The sequence below is a fragment of the Erinaceus europaeus genome, chromosome 1 (genome assembly GCF_950295315.1).
Source record: "Erinaceus europaeus chromosome 1, mEriEur2.1, whole genome shotgun sequence".
Taxonomy (NCBI): Eukaryota; Metazoa; Chordata; class Mammalia; order Eulipotyphla; family Erinaceidae; genus Erinaceus; species Erinaceus europaeus.
Window position 1 is genome coordinate 201,813,887 of NC_080162.1, and position 19,889 is coordinate 201,833,775.

Consider the following 19,889-nt stretch of genomic DNA (forward strand, 5'->3'; position numbering starts at 1 on the left):
GGGGGGTCTCTTCACAAGCGGTAAAGCAGGTCTGCAGGTGTCTTATCATTCTCTCCCTCTCCCTGCCTCCCCCACCTCCCGTTTTCCCCTTCTCTCTCAATTTCTCTGTCCTATCCAACAACGACAGCAACGACAACAATAATAATAACAAAGGGCAACAAAAAGGAAAAAATAGCCTCCAGGAACAGTGGATTTGTAGTGCAGGTACCGAGCCCCAGAGATAACCATGGAGACAAAAAATATATATATATTAGGGAAACGTCTGGATTTAGAGAAAGTTTATAGGCAGGAAGAGAACAGGGCAGGGGGGAGGTAAGAAGGGAGAGAACCAGAGATAGAGACTGACTGTCTTTCTCTTTTCAGCCCCCAAGCTCAGTCATTACTGATACATCCCTACAGTGTCTCTTTGCCTTTTTTTTTTTTTTTCCTAAGGACAGTCCTTCCTGAGGTCGGGAACCCTCAGTAAAACACTGTCCCAAATACAAAAACACCATGTGCCCAGTTCAGCCGTGCTGAATTCACCTTTGACAAGCTGGGCAGCCCGTTCCCTTCTGCACAACCATAGGAATAGCATGAGAACCCATTAAAGTCTTTTCCACTGTAATGTGCCAAGAAAGGGAGCAGGGAAAGGACGAAATCAATTTCCTTAAGCATTATTACTGAGAGCTTTGCTGTTGTTCTGAAAACATTGAGGGGCGGAGGGCGGCGACCATTAAATCAATGTCAGGCTCCCAGGATGAATGACTTTGCACATGGACATTCCCAGTAATGACTGCTACCAGTTGTTTTCTTGCAGGGCATGTCAGGGGACATGCTCAGAGCTACCAAGAAATGCTTGCTCACACAGCCCTGACACACAGCCCAGGATCTGAGCTCCTGGGAATGGTCCAGGAGCATTAAAAGTGCTGCTTTCATGAATCTGTCATAACCCCAGAAAAAAAAAAAAAAGGAAAAGGGTGAGAAGCTCTCTCTTGGCCAAGGTAAGAAGCGTAAAAGAAAGGAACCAGGGCAACAACAAATCTTACTGGGTTAACTCAGCAGACTGGAAAACAATGCCTCTGATGCGCATCATTTTATGCCCACAAAGGTATGATTTGTACATGTCTCACCCTAGAGTCACCTAGAGTCACTTGATAAGGAATTCCCATCTCACTGTGGAGTCATCCAGGGATCTGCCAACAGCCCAGTGCTGAGAGCTGATTTTGATTGTCTGCTGCAAAGCAAGACATCTGGATGAGCTGGAGACACTGACTTGCCCCGTCTGACCCTCTCTGCAGATTCTTGTGTGGGCTTATCTCCTGGCCCATGATTCTCTTTGCAAAGGGTTTTGCTGTCATTCGATAGGATCTCTGCAACAAACAACACTTTATTGGTCCATCCAGGAATTCTTTATTAAGTAGCCACCGTTTGGAGGAAGACACCGCACACACATAACCAGAAAGCAGAAGTCATCAGCTGTATGACCACACAGACCAGCAGGATTGCATGCATTTGTCACATAGCATCCCATGGGGGACTCTAGGATTTCGGATGATGACCTGAACTTGAGCGATGCTCTCAGCTGAGTCAGCTGTAGGCTTCCCAGACTGGAAGATACTGCCTCTGGACAGGAATCCTCTCTCCCCACACACACTTTGGGGATGTCAAGAGTGAACACCACCCTGACTCATATCTCAGTAAGTGGAACCCCTGCCCCACCCCAGATCATTCCAGGCAGTCCTGGGAGACTCACTTCTCGCTCTGGGAACTGAGACTCACAAGGCCTGGCACGGGGTTCAGAGCAAGTCAAGAAACACTTTCTCTCCGACTCTTGGTGAGATAAAAACATGCAGCCTGGTTGCAGCCCCTCACACAGCTTGGTGGGCAGCCTTAGAATTCCTGAAGGGAGACTTTTGTCTTTCCTGCATTTCAACTTCTTTTAGAAGTGACAACTCCCCAACCCCAACCTGTTTCTCTGATTTGTCTCTTCTCTGAATATTTGTCCTTTTTTTTCTTTTTTCTCTCAAGCTTCACCAACTCCCAACCTAGGCTGGGAAGTACAGTATACTCCCCTCCATTGCAGAAGGCCAACCTCTCCCTAATGATCTCAGGGATGCAAAAGCAAGAGATAACTAACCTCTCAGCCAAACTGAGCCTTTTTCTTCTTTAACATTCCTCAGAAAAGTTGCCCAAGTCCACCAGCTCCATTAAAGGACCAGATGCCACCAAATTCTTTCTGATCCTTTTGGTCCAGCACTTAGCATCTTAGACTAGCATTCTGCCACCTTAGCAGGGTGTCTCCACTTCCTATTTCCTCAAAAAGAGGAACCCCCCTCCTGCCCCATAACACACACACACACCAGCCACCTTAGCAAGCTGTATTCATACACACACACACACACACACACCACACAAACAAACACACACACATATAACACACACACACACAACACACAAACACACACACACACATCAGCCACCTTAGCAAGCTGTATCCATACACACACACACAGACACACACACACACACCTCCTGCATAACTGTTCCCCAGGTCTACACACACACACACACCACATACACACACACCACACAACCAGCCACCTTAGCAAGCTGTATTCACACACACACACACACACACACACACACACACACACACACCAGCCACCTTAGCAAGCTGTATTCATACACACACACCACACACACACCATATCAGCCTCCTTAGCAAGCTGTATCCATACACACACACACACACCAGCCACCTTAGCAAGCTGCATCAATACAAACTCCCACACACACCCAGACACACCTGCATAACTGTTCCCCAGGTCTACACACACACACACACCACATACACACACACCACACAACCAGCCACCTTAGCAAGCTGTATTCACACACATACACACACACACACACCACACAAACACACACACACACACCAGCCACCTTAACAAGCTGTATCCATACACACACACACACACACACACACACACACACACACACCTCCTGCATAACTGTTCCCCAGGTCTACACACACACACACACCACATACACACACACCACACAACCAGCCACCTTAGCAAGCTGTATTCACACACACACACACACACACACACACACACACACACACACACACACACACACCAGCCACCTTAGCAAGCTGTATTCATACACACACACCACACACACACCATATCAGCCTCCTTAGCAAGCTGTATCCATACACACACACACACACCAGCCACCTTAGCAAGCTGCATCAATACAAACTCCCACACACACCCAGACACACCTGCATAACTGTTCCCCAGGTCTACACACACACACACACACACACACACACACACACACCACATACACCACACAACCAGCCACCTTAGCAAGCTGTATTCACACACACACACAGAGACACACACACACACCACATACACACACACCACACAACCAGCCACCTTAGCAAGCTGTATTCACACACACAGAGAGAGACACACACACACACACACCACATACACACACACCACACAACCAGCCACCTTAGCAAACTGTACACACACACACACACACACACACACACACACACACACACACCTGCATAAATGTTTCCCAGGTCTACATCCTAGGCTGCCTAGGTGGACCCCTGCCTGCGGTCTCGGTCTAGCAGCTGAGTGGCTTTGGATCGCCTTGCAGCCTCCCTCGGTGACTCAGAAGAACCAGAGCAGCGGTGGGCCGGCGGGCTGGGCCTCGGAGCCAGGTTCTGAGACCCGCAACAGGGTCCGGGCGATCCGGACTCACTCCTGCGCTCCCCTGTCCGCCCACGGGTGGGGGGTAGCCGGCTCCTTGTGGCCCCCACGCACCGACTCCTCGGGGCCCTGGCAAGCCCTCTGGGTGGGCGCCCGTCGCCTCTCTCTCCGGGCTGGCCCCCGGACGCCTGTCACCTGGCCGCCCCTTGCCCAGCCTCTCTGGCCTGCGAGCCGCAGCTCCTCGGCGCAGTGGACCCGGGAGGAAGCCCTCGCGGGGCAGCGATCCAGTCCAGAGCCTCGGGGGAGGAGGAGGGCCGGGCCTCCACGTGGCTCCGGAGCCGGGCGCCGGGTGCGCAGGGAGCCGGGCGGGGAGGCCCGGCAGGGGGAGCGCGGGGCGGCGCGGGGCGGAGCCGGGGGAGGGCCGCGCACTGGAGGCGCCCGCCCGCCGGACTGGCGAGCGCTCGGACCCGGGCCCCGCCCAGCCGCCCGCCTCCCCCTCCCGCTCCACCCCGGGGGAAGGTGTTCCCGAGACCGCTCCCTTCCTCACCCCGCCTCCCCGGTTCCCCGGCTCGGCTGGAGTCTCCGCCGGGGGAGCTCCACTATGCCAGACAGTTTCGACACTTTGCAAAGACAAAGACCAGAGGCAGGAGGAAGAGGAGGTCGGAGAGGAAGAGGAGGAGGAGGAGGAGGAGAGAGGTGGGGAGGAAGGCGATGTGAGCTGAGGAGCGGGACACCGGTGCTCGGGACGCTTGTCCTTCCTTCTCCCCAGAACCCCTCCACCCCCCCCCCCCGAGCCTCTCCAGCCCGAAAACTCCAGCGAGTCTCCAGCCGCGGTGAGTGAGCGCGCGCAGCAGCCCGGAGCTGCCCCGGGTGCGCGGGGGCTGCGGCGGCCGGAGTTGGGGCTCGGAGCGGAAGGGGGGTGGCATGCCCGGTCCCAGGAGCGAAAGTGTGGGGGACCGCTGGGAGGGCGTGACAGTGAACGTGGGGCCGAAGACCCCAGGCGCTTGTTGGATGACACACGTAGGGAGACCCCCTGCCCTAGTCAGGGCGAATACCTGGGTCTTCCAGAGAAGGACCCTGGTCAAAGAAGAGGCTCGGACTTGGGGGGGGGGGTCCCCGCTGCTTCAGTTTGCAGAGCGGCCAGGGGATGCCGGGGAGCCTTTGCCGGGACTGGGATGGCCCCGGTGACATTGCACCGGGCTGCAGGGCCAAGCGTTCACGGGGTGACCCCCAGCCAGGAGACCCTCACCCCCACCCCACCCCGCCACCTTAGGGAGCGCGGGGCTCGCGCAGGCCGCCAGGGTGACGCGTGGTGGAGTGGCGGCGGGACAGAACGTGGACCCACCAGCCTCTTCATCCTCTAGGATCGGACGCAGACCTTGGAGGTGGCCAGCGGCCCCCCATCGCACCCCACCACCCCACGGGACACGGCCGAGCGAGTCGCTCCGGGGGTGGTGAAGTTGGCGCCCCGGGGGCGGCCGGAGACGGCGGCGCGCAGGGCAGCTAGGAGCCGGGGAGCCCGGTGGGTGGCGCGGTGGGGGGAGGTGCTGGCCGCCGCTGCAAAGTCCGAGTCGCCTCTCACTCCCCGTTAGGCGGCGCCGCCGCTGCCAGAAAGGGTCAGACAGAAGTTGGCAACTTGTCTGTCCTCCCTGGCGTGCCACCTCCGGCGGGCACTCTGGCTTCTCTGAGGAGCTGAGGCTGCGGACTGGCGACGTGGGCCGAGAGCGGATCTGGGTGTGTGCGCGCCCCGTAACGGGACAGTGGCGCGACTTGCAGCTCCTCGCACCCGGCAGAGCAGAGCGGGTCTGAGCGTGACCTTGCGGGAGGGAGGACGCCGCACGCACCCCTGCTTGGAAGAAGTTGAGGGTGCACCGCTGCCGGGCACGCTGGGCACTGGGGGAATCTCCCTTTGACCCGGAGACCCCGACTCTGCGGCCGGGTGTCGGGATTATCCGGCCTCCCGCCCCTTTCCCGAGGAGTCAGTCCCGCATCCTTGACACCCAGGGGTCCCGGCCCGCGGCTCTCACGTGCGCCCGGGAAGTGCGGGGCGGGTGGGGGCGGGGCGGCCACTGCGGGTCAGGGCAGGAGGACTCAGCCTTGATCTTGCCCCCACCTATAAGGTGGGGCATCTTGCAGGGTTACTCTCTTCTCTGGCTTCCCCCACCCCACCCCCCACCCTCGCATCGTGTAAAGTCCCCTCACCCCGGGGAAGGGAGATAGCCTGTCTCTCTCCACTCCTGCCTGTGGCTGTCTGGAGGGCAGTGTTGCTGGGAAGGGGCGAGTGGCTCTTGGCAGCAAAGCAGAGGTGAAATGCAGAACAAGGATGCCCCCCCCCCTTCCCCCAGTCAGCAGCCTGCATGCACACAGTAGGCAGGAGCCTTTGGAAGAGGCCTCTGAGACCCAGCAGGGAACAAGACTCCCGCTGTCTCTTTTCCCAGCTCATTGCTGTTACTACCTCTGCATTGCTTTATTCGACCAAGCCTTTCCAGTCCTACCCTGAGAGCCTACTATGTGCAGGGCTGGCAGCCAGGTAGATTCTTAGAATCTCCCTCCCCAGTCCCTGAGATCTCCTGCCAAGTCAGAAAACGTATGGCACATTGCCCCCTGCCGGCTGCTTTGGGAAACTGTCCTCTGGTTTTGAAGGGAGGCCAGAGTCCAGGGCCATGTCTCCTGCCCCATCTCCTCTTCTGGTCTGTCAGCAGACAGGGTGGCCCTGCACATATATGCACACACGCTATGCACATGCTTACTGATGTGCTTACTGCACATATATGCACACACTGTGTACATGCTTACTGCACATATATGCACACACACTGTGCACATGCTTACTGATGTGCTTATTGCGCATATATGCACACACTGTGTACATGCTTACTGGTGTGCTTACTGCACATATATGCACACACTGTGTACATGCTTACTGCACATATATAAACACACTGTGCACATGCTTATGGATGTGCTTACTGCACATATATGCACACATGCTGTGTACATACTTACTGCACACATGTGCACACATTGTGCACACACTTACTGCACATATATGCGCACACTGCGTACATGCTTACTGCACATATATGCACACACACTGTGCACATGCTTACTGATGTGCTTATTGCGCATATATGCACACACTGTGTACATGCTTACTGGTGTGCTTACTGCACATATATGTACACACTGTGTACATGCTTACTGCACATATATAAACACACTGTGCACATGCTTATGGATGTGCTTACTGCACATATATGCACACATGCTGTGTACATACTTACTGCACACATGTGCACACATTGTGCACACGCTTACTGCACATATATGCACACACTGCGTACATGCTTACTGCACATATATGCACACACACACTGTGCACATGCTTACTGATGTGCTTACTGCACATATATGCACACACTGTGTACATGCTTACTGATGTGCTCTCTGCACATATATGTACACACTGTGTACATGCTTACTGCACATATATGAACACACTGTGCACATGCTTATGGATGTGCTTACTGCACATATATGCACACATGCTGTGTACGTGCTTACTGCACACGTGCACACACGCTGTGCAATGCTTACTGATGTGCTTACTGCACATATATGCACACAGTGTGTATATACTTACTGCACATATATGCACACACACTGCACATGGTTTTTGATGGGCTTACTGCACATATATGCACACACACTGCACATGCTTACTGATGTGCTTAATGCACATATATGCACACACTGTGTACATGCTTACTGCACATATATGCACACACTGTGCACATGCTTATGGATGTGCTTACTGCACATATATGCACATGCTGACTGATATAATCATGCTTATGAGTGTAAGAGTGCATGGAGGACCCTGCCAGTCTCTGAGCAACCACACAGGGCCAGAACAGGGGCTGACCCATGATTTACTGTCCGCAAGGTCTCTGAGTTCACTTGATAGCTAGGTGAAATCCTTCCTGCCTTCTGTGCTGTGCTGCCAGTTGGAGCCATTGATATGGCACTTCCTCTGTTGGTCCCCTCAGTTCCCCTCCTGAAGTTGAGGACTTACAGGGAATAATTATTTGGCTGTTGGGAGCTTTTGGTCTCCTAAGTATGGAGAGCAGATTCATCGCCTGGCAGTGAGGGGTCTGAGTTCCTAGAGTCTGGGTGGGTGGGCTCTCCACCAGGTAGTTGTCTCTATCTTTCTTCTTTTATAAATGCCCCCACCCCCACTAGGACATCACCTAGAGGTAGGCTGCCAGTAGCCTCCTGGCTGGAACCTCTCAAATCTGTCACTTTTGGAATCTCTGGTCAGTTGACCTTGCTTGATTCCGTTGCTATGTAACAGGCTGCTGACTCAAAGGAGTTATATTTGGTCAGGGCTTTGAGTCCTGGGATCCAAGTCTTAACCTTGTCCCCAGGCCCCACCTCATACCACAAAAAGCTACCAAAGAAATGGAAAAATGAAATCACTCAGCCACCTCAATATGCTGCTTCCCAGGGAGTAGTAACACAGGCATAGAAACACACATACACACACACACACACACACACACACACACACACACGGCCCCACAGAGGACCTGGCCTGGTCTGTAGGTAATTCTAGACTAAGCCCTGTAGTCACTTTGTTCAGTTGTGAATACTTGCAGACCCAAAGGTTCCCGAGCTCTCCTCTGCTGTAATTCAGTGTAATTCAGCTGTAGAATCTCAGCTCTGGGCACCAGTGAGCTTGCCCCGGTCCTGGGGCCCTGCACCAGGACCACTCTGGGCCCTGCATCTCAGTTTCACTCTCAGCAAAACAAGAGGCTTGCAGTTCTGTTGATGTTGCCCTAGGTCCCTCAAAGCCTTTCTTTGTGAAGCCAATCCCACCTTGTTTGCTTTGGCCATAGTCAGACCTCAGAACTGTCTTGCTAATGATCCTTCCCCTGTCACCCACAGGATAGGCCAGGACAGAGGGGGATTTACCCTCATTCAGTCAAGTCTTTCTCCAGCTAGTTTCAATACTGTATGTTAAGAGATAACAGGTATATTTCAGTCTCTGGGGACCAAAACCCGACAGCAATGAAATATTGCAAATAGTAACCAGGGAGGACTACTTCTGTCCTCACCCTGAAAGCTAAAAATATTAATAGAAATCATTTGTCCAACTTTATCGTTTTAATGCAAAACCACTGATTCCCAGACTGGGAAATGTCAGGGCTAAAGCTTAGTGAGTGCTTCATTAGCTCTGATTAGATTCCTTTTCTGTGTTCCCTTTCCCCAAATCCACTTTTTCCCATATGCACAAGTCTCTTGTTTTTTTAAAAAAGTATTTTTATTATCTTTATTTATTATTATTTTTTATATTTATTTATTTGTTCCCTTTTGTTGCCCTTGTTGTTTTATTGTTGTCGTTGGACAGGACAGAGAGAAATGGAAAGAGGAGGGGAAGACAAGAGAGGAGGAGAGAAAGACAGACACCTGCAGACCTGCTTCACCGCCTGTGAAGCGACTCCCCTGCAGGTGGGGAGCCGGGGGCTCGAACCCGAATCCTTACGCTGGTCCTTGCGCTTTGCGCCACCTGCGCTTAGCCCGCTGCGCCACTGTCTGACTCCCCTATTATCTTTACTTATTGGATAGGTACAGCCAGAAATTGAGAGGGAGAGAGGCAGAGAGATACCTGCAGACCTGCTTCACCGCTTGTGAAGCGACTTCCCTGGGGGGGGGGGGGGTCGAACTGGGATCCTTTCGCTGGTCCTTGTGCTTTGTGCCACGTGCTCTTAAACTGCTGCGCTACCTCCCGCCTCCCTCGTCTCTGTTTTCTTATAGGAAGCCATCACATTCCTAAAAATCCTGGAGTCTTATTGTTTCTTTGGATCTAGTTGATGGTTAGATCGCTTTGATTTTGTAATCGATTTCATCATACAATATTACAAATATTGGGACTGGGTGGTGGCGCACCTGGTTAAGTGCTCCCATTAAAGTGCACAAAGACCCGGCCGGTTCAAGCCCCTGGTCCCCACCTGCCAGGGGAAAGCTTCACAAGTGGTGAAGTAGAGCTGCAGGTGTCTCTCTGTCTCTCCCTCTCTCTGTCTTCCCCTCTCAAGCTTTCTCGATCTCTATCAAATAATAAACAGATAAAAATATTTTTAAAAAGAACAATACAAATCCTGATGTCATAAAAAAAATCAACACTGCGCAGGCATCAATGGGAAGGGCTGAAATACAGAGATGGAAAAGTATGCAGTTGACTCTCAGACTCCTCTAAGATCCTGCTTCCTGGAGACTTGAGTCGCATGTCAGTGTGGTTTGTGCTGGTTTAGTCTGCCCTAAAAGGGTTCACTGAAACACGGAGTGAACAACTTGGAGAATTCTTCTAGTCCTAAGTCAGACTGCAGGTGAACATGATATCACTTATGGTTTTATGGAAGTAGTGTCTACCTTGTGTGCACAAGGAAAAATATAGCAAAAACCAAACCAAGAATAGACTGAGCAGAGATCTGTTCTGCGCAGCCCTGAAGAGGTGTTGGAAACTGGGGGTTGTAGGCGTTCTGTGCTTTGACTCCTGTTGGCTGCAGTATGCCTGGTCTTCCGTGTAAGTCCTTGGGCTTTGTGGTTGCTGCTCAGCTTGGAGAAAGATCTGGGTATCGTGTACGCCTCAGAGTGTTAGTGTGTAAAACACAGGTCCGCTGCTTTGTGTTTGCTTTAAAGAGGAATAAAATCCAAGCCAGAGGGATGGATCACCTGGTTAAGTGCACATAGTACAAAGTGCAAGGACCCACTCGAGGATCTGGGTTTGAGCCTCCCACCTCTCCACCTTCAGTGGGAGAGATGCTTCACAAGCCATGAAGCAGGTCTTCAGGTGTCTCTCTTCTTCTCTATCTCTTCTTCCTCTCTCAATTTCTCTCTGTCCTATCCAATAATAATAATAATAAAAGGTCACTAGGAGCAGTGGATTTGTAATGCCAGCTTCAAGCCCCAGCGATAACCCTGGAGGCAAAATAAAAGTAAATAAATAAATAAACAAGGGAAAAATAAAATCCAAGTTCTATTTTGAATGCTTGTTCCCACAATTTATATCAGATTGAACAGGGGAGCGGGGTTAAAGGTATGGCAGGCCGGCTGTGTGAGAAAGGGCCAGGCCTTCTGGAGCCCTGCTTTCATAGTCCAGCTGTCCCATCTTAGACAAGCCCCTCATCATTCTGGACCAGTGTTCAAGCCCTGTGTCTGACTTACACACACCGCCTACCATGGGTGGGGGGTGCACTTGGTGCTGGGTTTCCCATCTCTCTCTCACCTCAGTGAAGAGTCCATGTGTCAGAGTTCTTTCATTCTTTCTTTCTTTCTTTCTTTTTAAATATTTTATTTATTTATTAATGAGAAAGATAGGAGGAGAGAGAGAAAGAACCAGACATCACTCTGGCACATGTGCTGCCGGGGATTGAACTCAGGACCTCATGCTTGAGAGTTCAATGCCTTATCCACTGCACTACCTCCCGGACCACCGTCTGTCAGAGTTCTAAGAGGGACTGCCACTAAACTTGAGCTATCGCACAGCATAAACTCCAAGTTCAGAGTCATAGAACTTTGGCGCAATTGAGAAGAAAAAATTAGTTTCGAATTATTGGCAGGATCAGAGAATTGCAGATAAGTTTTGAAAAACCCTCATTGGGGTATCTGAAGAAAACACTTTCTGGGTGGCATAGTGGGTTAAGTGCACCATGGTGTGAAGTGCAAGGACCAGCGTAAAGATACCGGTTCGAGCCCCTGCCCCACCCCACCTGCAGGTGTGTCCCTTCATAGGCGGTGAAGCAGGTCTGCAGGTGTCTGTCTTTCTCTCACCTTCTCTGTCTTCCTCTCCTCTCTCCATTTCTCTCTGTCTTATCCAACAATGACAGCAATAACAATAACAACAACAATTATGATGAGCAACAAGGACAACAAAAGGGAAAAAAATAGCATCCAGGAGCAGTGAACTCATACTGCAGGCACTGAATCCCATAGATAACCCTGGAGGCAAAAAAAAAAAAAAAAAAAAAAGAAAGAAAGAAAGAAAAGAAGAGAAAGAAAGAAAGCACTTTCTGAGGGCTTTTCCAGACTCCTTTAAAAAACCGAATCAAATATATATCATCGAATAGATTTTGCTACCTTAAAAAAAAATGTTTGAATCTGCATTGAAATCACAGGCTGGAGTGACTAAAAATTCCCTTCCTGTATTTTGATTTAAGAGGAACTGAACGAAACACCCAACCGAAAGGAAGCCTGGCTACTTCTCTGTGAAGGTGGAATGACTCCAAAATATTCTTTCATGTTCAGAAACCCTAAAACAAGTTCCGCATGAAAGATGAAAAATCCATATAATTGAGCACTTACCTTTTTAGAAATACAAGGCTCTGCTGAAGGACAAGAAGTGGGGGTTGGGAGCACACATTTTCCTTGAAAGACTAGACTGGAACCCAAAATAAATACCCTGAATTCACTTGGCCAAGCAATAAAGAAGCATTCTGTCTCCCTCTCCTTCTCCTTCTCCCTCTCCCTCTCCCTCTCCCTCTCCCTCTCCCTCTCCCTCTCCCTCTCCCTCTCCCTCTCCCTCTCCCTCTCCCTCTCCCTCTCCCTCTCCCTCTCCCTCTCCCTCTCCCTCTCCCTCTCCCTCTCCCTCTCCCCTCCTCTCTCTCTCTCTCTCTCTCTCTCTCTCTCTCTCTCTCTCTCTCGTGCTGTTGCCTAATAACCTCAGAAAACTCCTTGTGTCTGAACTAAGTAACTAAATATCCCTAACACCAGACTTGAGTAGCTCTTGCACCAAAGTTATTTAACCCTCAGTTTAATTCTTCCATCACACCCACTGAGGTTAGGGCCCCTTGGTGACTTATCCAAGATCATGTGACCCTCACACTCAGATCTTCTATAGGATCACATGGAAATTAAGTTCCTGACAAGCTGTCGCTCCTGTCCCAGGCCCAGCCACCCCATCATTTATCTTCTCCAGCTCACCTCTTTAGCACAGGGAACACACAGATGGAGGCGGTCACTTGAAGCCTAGTGATCTTGGGGTTTGTGCCAGAGAGATGACAGATTCAGGACTCCAGACCTGGTGGAGCTTCCTCCCTTTGCCCTGGGCCTCCCCACCAGCACTGTCCTGCCTCACTCACTGTCCCCTACCTGCTTGGCCGAGAGTCTGGGAAAGGTGACAGGGCAGCATCCACCTAAGACCCAGCACACTAATTAGATGGCGGCATGGGTTTCTGGTGCCACAGCTTGGACATCATAATAACATAATGTAACACAACACACCCAAAGCCACCTCTTCAGCTCGCCAATAGAGTTGCTGTGGATGAACTCGAATCAGTAACAGATTTGGCCAACAACAGGCTTCAGCACTGGGAAGCCAAAGAAATCTACCACACAGAAGATCAGAGCATTCAGGAAGGGTCTGTGGTGGGATTCTGGAGGCCCGGTAGGCAGATCTCAGTGGGACTTCCTGGAATATATATATGCAAGATTTATAAGGGAAAGGAGAAAAAGAGATTGGAGAGAAGACTGGTGTTTTCTCTAGGAGAGTGAAGTGTGTGTGTGTGTGTGTGTGTGTGTGTGTGTGTGTGTGTGTGTCTGATAAACTGGGAGCAAAACAAAGTATTTGCTCTGTGCATTCTGTCCTTAACAGGGTTTCAAATAATGTAATTTCAGTTGATGAATTTTTCTTTTTTGCCCCCAAAGTTATCACTGGGACTTGATGCTGGCACTAGGAGTCCACACTGCTCCCTGTGGCTATTTTTTTTCTTCTTTCTCCATTTTATTGACTAGGGCAGAGAGAAATTGAGAGAGGAGGGGGGAGACAGAGAGAGGAAAAGAGAGACACCTGCAGACCTGCTTTGCCATTTGTGAAGTACCTCCCCTGCAGGTGGAGAGTGGGGGCTTGAACCCAGATCCTTGCACTTAGTACTACATGTGCTTAACTAGGTGAGCCACCATCAGGCCCTGAAGCTTCTGTGATAGACAGTCATGGCGCCCTGTATGCTCAGGGTCTCCTAGCTGCCCTTCCAGGCTGCTGGGGTACCTGATTTCTCCTCCCAGATTCCCTAAGGTTTGTAGCATCCTTGCAAAGCCACTATTTGCATGATGTTTTCCTAAGTTCATTTTTATTTTACAGATGTGGCAACTGAGGCTCAAAGAACTTATGTCATTTTTTTCCCAAGGTCGTGTAACTCGGAAACAGCAGAGCCCAGAATCCTACCTGTTCTGTTTATGCCCCAAGCCTAAGATCTTAGAAGCCTTGTTATATAATTTCCTGTTCAGTCTCCCCATGTCTTTAGACTGGGGGGGGGGGGGGCAGAAGAGAGGGGAGAGTTCCTTAAGGGCTGTGGGTGTGGAACACAGCCCTCTGTGCCTCTCTCCCAAGTCTAGGCCCTGGCTATGCCAACCCTACTCCTGTCCTCATGGGCACAGCACAGGGTGTATTATATAACAGCTTCCTCTGTGCAAGGAAGCCCTAGCTTTCCTCTGGTTCTCTGGGGCTTGCTCCATGGCTTTCTCTAGCCTGTAGAAGTCTAGCTAGAGTTTTGTACCTCCACGTTGATCAGTCCTCGCACCGCTGGCTCTCAATACTAATTCTTTGCCTTGCTGTCCTCAATTGAATTATGAGCGTCCTGTGTCACCTGGGGGCTGAGGGAGAGCTGAGTCTGCCAGTGGGTTGGGGACAAGCTAAGAGCAGGAAGAATCAGCCTGGAGTTAAGTGCTGGTCTGGAACCTCCCCCAACCCCTTGGACAGGTGCCTCTCAGGCAACTTGCTTCAAGTCAACTGAAGAATAAAAGTCACTGTTACAGCACTTGGGGGGGGGGGGGAGAGAATCCTTTTTTATAACATCTTCACAATGGAGAGAGAAAGGTTTGCCATTCTTGTTACTTGAAGACGATTAATCCTACCACCTGGTAGAGAGGTTGATGAAGAAAGAATCGGTTGCTTGGGAAACATATTAGCTGCTGCAGACAAGAATGTTGGTATGGGGGGAGAGGGGGAGGAGGACGCTCCTGGTTGTTTCTAAAGATGAAATTTAATTTTAAACTTCGGTTCTATGGCCAGAAAGGAAATTAAAAATGAAAAGCAGGAGACCAGAAGGCAGCAAATTTGTGTGCTACCACCTGATAGAAATTCTGACAAAAGCCACACCTTTCATAACGGTTGAAGAGCTGCTGGCCCTGTAAGGTCTGCTGCTGTTTTTTCTGCCTCTGGCTACAGCCTGGGAGCAAACTGAGCTACGTAAAAAAATACCCCCTGAACTCAACAGGACTCTAGCAGTTAAACTGATGTCTATACTGTGCCAAGCATCGAAGCCCTTCCTGGCCCTGGAGAGAGTTGTGACTATGAGGAGTGCCTTTGACTATGGAATAAAGCACCTTTTGTGTTTTTTTTTTTTTTCTCAGAACCTGAGCCCAGGTAACACTATGTGTGACACCATGTGTGAGTTGATCAGAATGTTAGAAAATTTCAGAGCTTTCACCTGTGGGTAGAGAGCAAGAGATAAGACCAAATGGTAAAAAAAAAAAAAAAAAATCCATAGTGTTTGGGGTGCTGGGCAGTGGCACACCATGTTAAGTGCACATAGTACTAAGTACAAGGACTGGCACAAGGATCTGGGTTCGAGCCTCCAGCTCTCCACCTATAGGGGTGGAGAAAGCTTCACAAGTGGTGAAGCAGGTCTGCAAGTGTCTCTCTGTTTCTATCTCCCCTTCTTCTCTCAATTTATCTCTGTCCTGTCCAATAAGAACGAAATATGGGGAGTCGGGCGGTAGCTCAGTGGATTAAACACAGGTGGCGCGAAGTGCAAGGACCCGCATAAGGATCCCCCGGTTCGAGCCCCTGGCTCCTCACCTGCAGGGGAGTCGCTTCACAGGCGGTGAAGCAGGTCTCTCCCCCTCTGCCTTCCCCTTCCTCTCTCCATTTCTCTGTCCTATCTAAGGATGATGGCATCAGTAACAACAACAATAATAACTACAGCAACAATAAGAAACAACAAGGGCAACAAAAGGGAATATATATATATATATTAAAAAAAAGAACAGTAGCCACCAGGAACAGTGGCTGGCTAGTGTTAACACCAAGCCCCAGTGATAATCATGGAGGAGAATAAAATAAAATAAAATAAAATCCTTAGTGTTTGCAAAGAATCTTAACAGTGCCCTTGTTCAGCCTTCCCCAACAGAAAGACTTCAATCCTTCACCACGGAGTCATTCATTGATTCACTCTGTCAGAGGACGGGCTCTTTCACTTCTCTGCTGTGTGACCTTAAGCCAATGACTTGACCCCTCTGTGCCTCCATTTTCCCAATCTACAAAATAAGGAGAATAGCAGCTCCTACCATCTACCTCATGTCTGCTGCTGAAGGGAAGCTAAAGATCATGAAATAAGTCGCATCTTGCAAAGTGTTGATGCCATTGTCTTGAAGAGAACTCACTCTGTCAGAGCTTGCTGGGGGCCTGCTGTGAGCACCATCAGGGAGCCCAGCTTAGACACCCCTCACATTCAGCCCCCTTCTGCTCCTCTCATGCTTCTCCTTCACCACAGTGGCTGTCCTGGGTTTCATGCCTGCTGCCCTCCGAAAGTCAAAGTGAACTGTGTGCTCACGTGCCGACCTTTGGACCCATGGAAGCCTGTGGTTTCCTTCCTTGCACAGAGCTTCCAACCATGGGGGGCTTCCTGCAGGAGGCTTTAGGGTAAGACTCCCACACTATCTGAATTTAAGGCTGGGACTTTTGTTTTGGCTGATGAGGCTGGGCACACCTAACAAAGTGAGACACACCTTAAGACTTTGGATGTGGTGTTTTTAGCCATCCATTGCCCCTTTTTCACTCCTAAGAGGGCTCAGACAGGCCTGTTGAGTTCATCTCTTCAGCCCATGGTGGGGTGGGGAGGGGCTGTCCCCTCCTCTGCTTCCAGTTTAAGGCTGTGGAGGCTTGGGCTCAGGTTATACTCCCAGGGTCCTGCACACCACGCCACCCCACCCCAGCAGCAGGCATGGGTCCCAAAGAAACCCCTGGCCAAGTGCTGTTCTACTGTTTGATCCCCAGTGACTTCCTGACCTCCAACCTCCCCACACACCAGAGAGAGAGGAGAGGGAGAGAGAGAAAGAGAGAGGGAGAAGAGAGAGAGAGATAGGGAGGGAAGAAAGAGATGAAGGAAGAGAGAGGAGAGAGATGGGGGAGGAAGGGGAGAGAGAAGAGAGAGAGGGAGGAGAGAGAAAAGCAAGGAGGGGGAAGGAAGGGAAGAGAGAGGGAGGGAGGAAAGAGAAGGAGGAAGAGAGAGGAGAGAGAAGGTGGAGAAAAGGGAGAGAGAAGAGAGGGCAAAGCAAGGAGAGAGAGAGAGGGAAGGGAAGGGAAGAGAGAGGGAGGGAGGAAAGAGATAGAAGGAGGAAGAGAGAGGAGAGAGAAGGGGAGGAAGGGAAGAGAGAAGAGAGAGGAGAGAGAGAAAAGCAAGCGGGGGGAAGGAAAGGGGAGAGATAGAGGGATAGAGAAGGGGGAGGGAGAGAAGGAAAGAGGAGGGAGATGGACAGGAAAGAGAGGGGAGAGGGAGAGACAGAGAGAGAGAAGGAGAGGGAGGGAAGAAGGGAAGGGGAGAGAAGGGGGAGGGAGACAGAGAATTTCATTCCTCTCCACTTCCCCCTGAGCATTCCTGTGCTTTGTTGTTGTTGTTTGTTTTGGTTTTGGAGTTTCTTTCTTTCCTTCTTTCTTTCTTTCTTTCTTTCTTTCTTTCTTTCTTTCTTTCTTTCTTTCTTTTTTTCTTTCTTTCTTTTTTCTTTTTGACATCTGCCTGCCCTTTCGTCCTTCCTGAGTTTCTGCCCAGGAAACAGGCCTCTGAAGTGAACAGTGCTAGACTCCTTCAGCCTCCTGCACAGGACTTTTATGGTCATTCTTGCTACCACATTTCCTCAGTGGAGAAACAGAAGCCACTAGCCCTAAGGGTCCTAGGTTGAGAGAAGGATGAACTGAGTTCCCGGGTGAGGCTGGGGGGGGGCTGTTACATAACCCCTCCCACCCTCTCCTGGCTCCTTCAGGGCTCCCTGGTGTCCTTCCCATGACTTGAGGAACAGGGCCACCACCAGCTCCCCGCCCACCTCTCTCCCCTCTGTCCCTGAGAACCTAGCAGGAGGCCAGAAGGACATAGCTGCCCCTTCACAGAGCCACATCTCAGAGGGCTGCTAACAGGACGGCCGGCCCTGCAGACTTCGTTTGCTGCCAGGAGTGTCTCTGGGCCCCAGGCTTCTGGGTGTTCTGCCCTGTTTTTGCCACCAGGCCTTGGTGCCCATGGAACCCCTCCACTCCCGGAGGCCCTTTTATTTCCCCCTTTTTGACAGAAAGTGAGAGGCAGAGAGAGATAGAGACAGTAGAGTGCCTCTGTACCATTCCTGAGGCTTCCCCTGCAGGGGCCCCCTTATGGCGGCCAGGAGCTGAAAACAGGCTTCTCTTGTTTGGTAACATGTGCTCTGCTGGCTGAGTCGAAGGCCCCCAAGGTTTCCAGGGTTAGTAGATGCCTCCTGAGGCCAGCCGGTGGTGCCTAGCTCATGAAGCTCACATTGTGTGAAGGCCGGGGCTGAAGTTCCCAGTCCAAACCTGTGGGGGAGAAGCTTCACTAGAGGTGGACAAGAAGAAGGTATCTTCTCTCTCTCTCTCTCTCTCTGTCTGTCTCTGTCTGTCTCTCTTTATCTCTTTCTATCATAATAAAATACAAAGCATTTTTAAAAAAGAAAAATGCCCCCTCTACCCCCGCAGAGCTGTGGATCCTTATGCCACCCGGAGTGCTACCAAGTTCTAGACGCGACTATGACTCTGTTCTGATTTCCTGGGCAGAGGACCTCACCAGTGTGTCCTGGAACCTCACCTCCCAGAGCCCTTCCCCACTGGGGAAAGCGAGAAACAGGCTGGGGGTGTGGATCCACCTGGGCATGTCCATGTCCAATGGAGAAGCAAGTACAGAAGCCAGAAGTCCCCCTTTCTGCACCCCATAAAGAACTTTGGTCCATAATTCCAGAGGGATGAAGTACAGGGAAGCTTCCAATGAAAGGGGTGGGATACGGAACTCTGCTGGTGGGAATTGTGTGGAATTGTACCCCTGTTATCCTACAGCCTTGATAATCATTATTAAATCCCTAATAAAACAAAGAAGAAAGAAAAGAAACAAATGGCCCTCAGAGCTATGGATTCATATGCAGGCACCAATTTCCAGTGATAACCTTGCCTGGGAGGAAACACACACATAAATATGTTTATATATATATATATATATATATATATATATATATATATATATATATATGTGTGTGTGTGTGTATTTTCCTCTCTCTCTTCTTTTTCCTTCTCCGCCCTATTTCTCTTTTTTCTTTCCCTGTTTTTCCTCCTCCTCCCTCCCTCCCTTCTTTGCTTCTCCCTTTTCTTCCTTCTCTCTTTCTTCTTTCTTCTACTTGAAAAATCCTGTCCAAAAGTTCATAGTTACTAGTCCTTAATTACCTGTGGTTGCCTAGGAAATGAACAGAGTTGACACTTTGTCCCAGACCTGAGAAGGGAGCAAGGTTCCAAGCAGATGCAGAGGAGGCTGCTGTTAGACCCGGGTGGCTCAGCCGCCCCCCCCCCACCTCCTGCCCCCAGGCACTCCAGGATCCTCTCAGCTTCCCACACAGCAAGGGGCACCTTGTTCTGCCTGAAAGGCTGCAGGGGTAGAGAAGGCAGTGTGAACAGAGGCAATAGGAAGTCTTTGAGGCCAGTGTGGGTCCACCTTTTATGAGCTGTGGAGTCTGCGCTGCGTGGCTTTCATGCTTGAGCCTCAGTTTCCCCACTCCAGCTCTGAGGATAACAACAGCCATCTTTCTGGTGGGATTGGCTTCAAGAAAACCCAGCCTGGAAGTGGGGTAACACTTTCAGGGGCCCCTGAGCTGGCCCCGGTGGCTGCCTTCCACCCTCAGCCTGGTTCTGTTGCTTCTGGTGCCCACACCCAGAATTCCTCCCTCCACCGCCATCGCCAAACCTGGCCTGCTGCTCTGCTCTGAGCACCCACCCATTGCCCCAGACCTTTTCTAGCTCATTTCAGCTTCTGATCTTGATCCGTCCTCATCCCTTCCTCCTTCTGTCCCCTTTGTGAACAGTGCTGGATGGACATTCTTCATCTTATTCCCCCCTGCCCCCGTGATGAGCGTCAT

The 19,889-nt window shown here is 50.8% G+C and overlaps 1 protein-coding gene across 5 annotated transcripts in view; it reads left to right on the forward strand.

The window, feature by feature from the left end:
• Window positions 1-4,263: 4,263 nt before the first annotated feature.
• The window catches only part of ST3GAL1 (ST3 beta-galactoside alpha-2,3-sialyltransferase 1), a 110,167-nt gene continuing 94,541 nt past the window's right edge, over window positions 4,264-19,889 (forward strand). For 2 of the 5 annotated variants that reach the window (XM_060201255.1, XM_060201273.1), the window contains exons 1-2: window positions 4,264-4,552; window positions 5,084-5,173. The gene's annotated coding sequence lies outside the window, so the exon portion shown is untranslated. Of the gene's footprint in view, window positions 4,553-4,982; window positions 5,174-19,889 lie in introns of those variants that run through there. The other 3 variants (XM_060201261.1, XM_007521894.3, XM_060201267.1) reach the window with 2 other exon arrangements.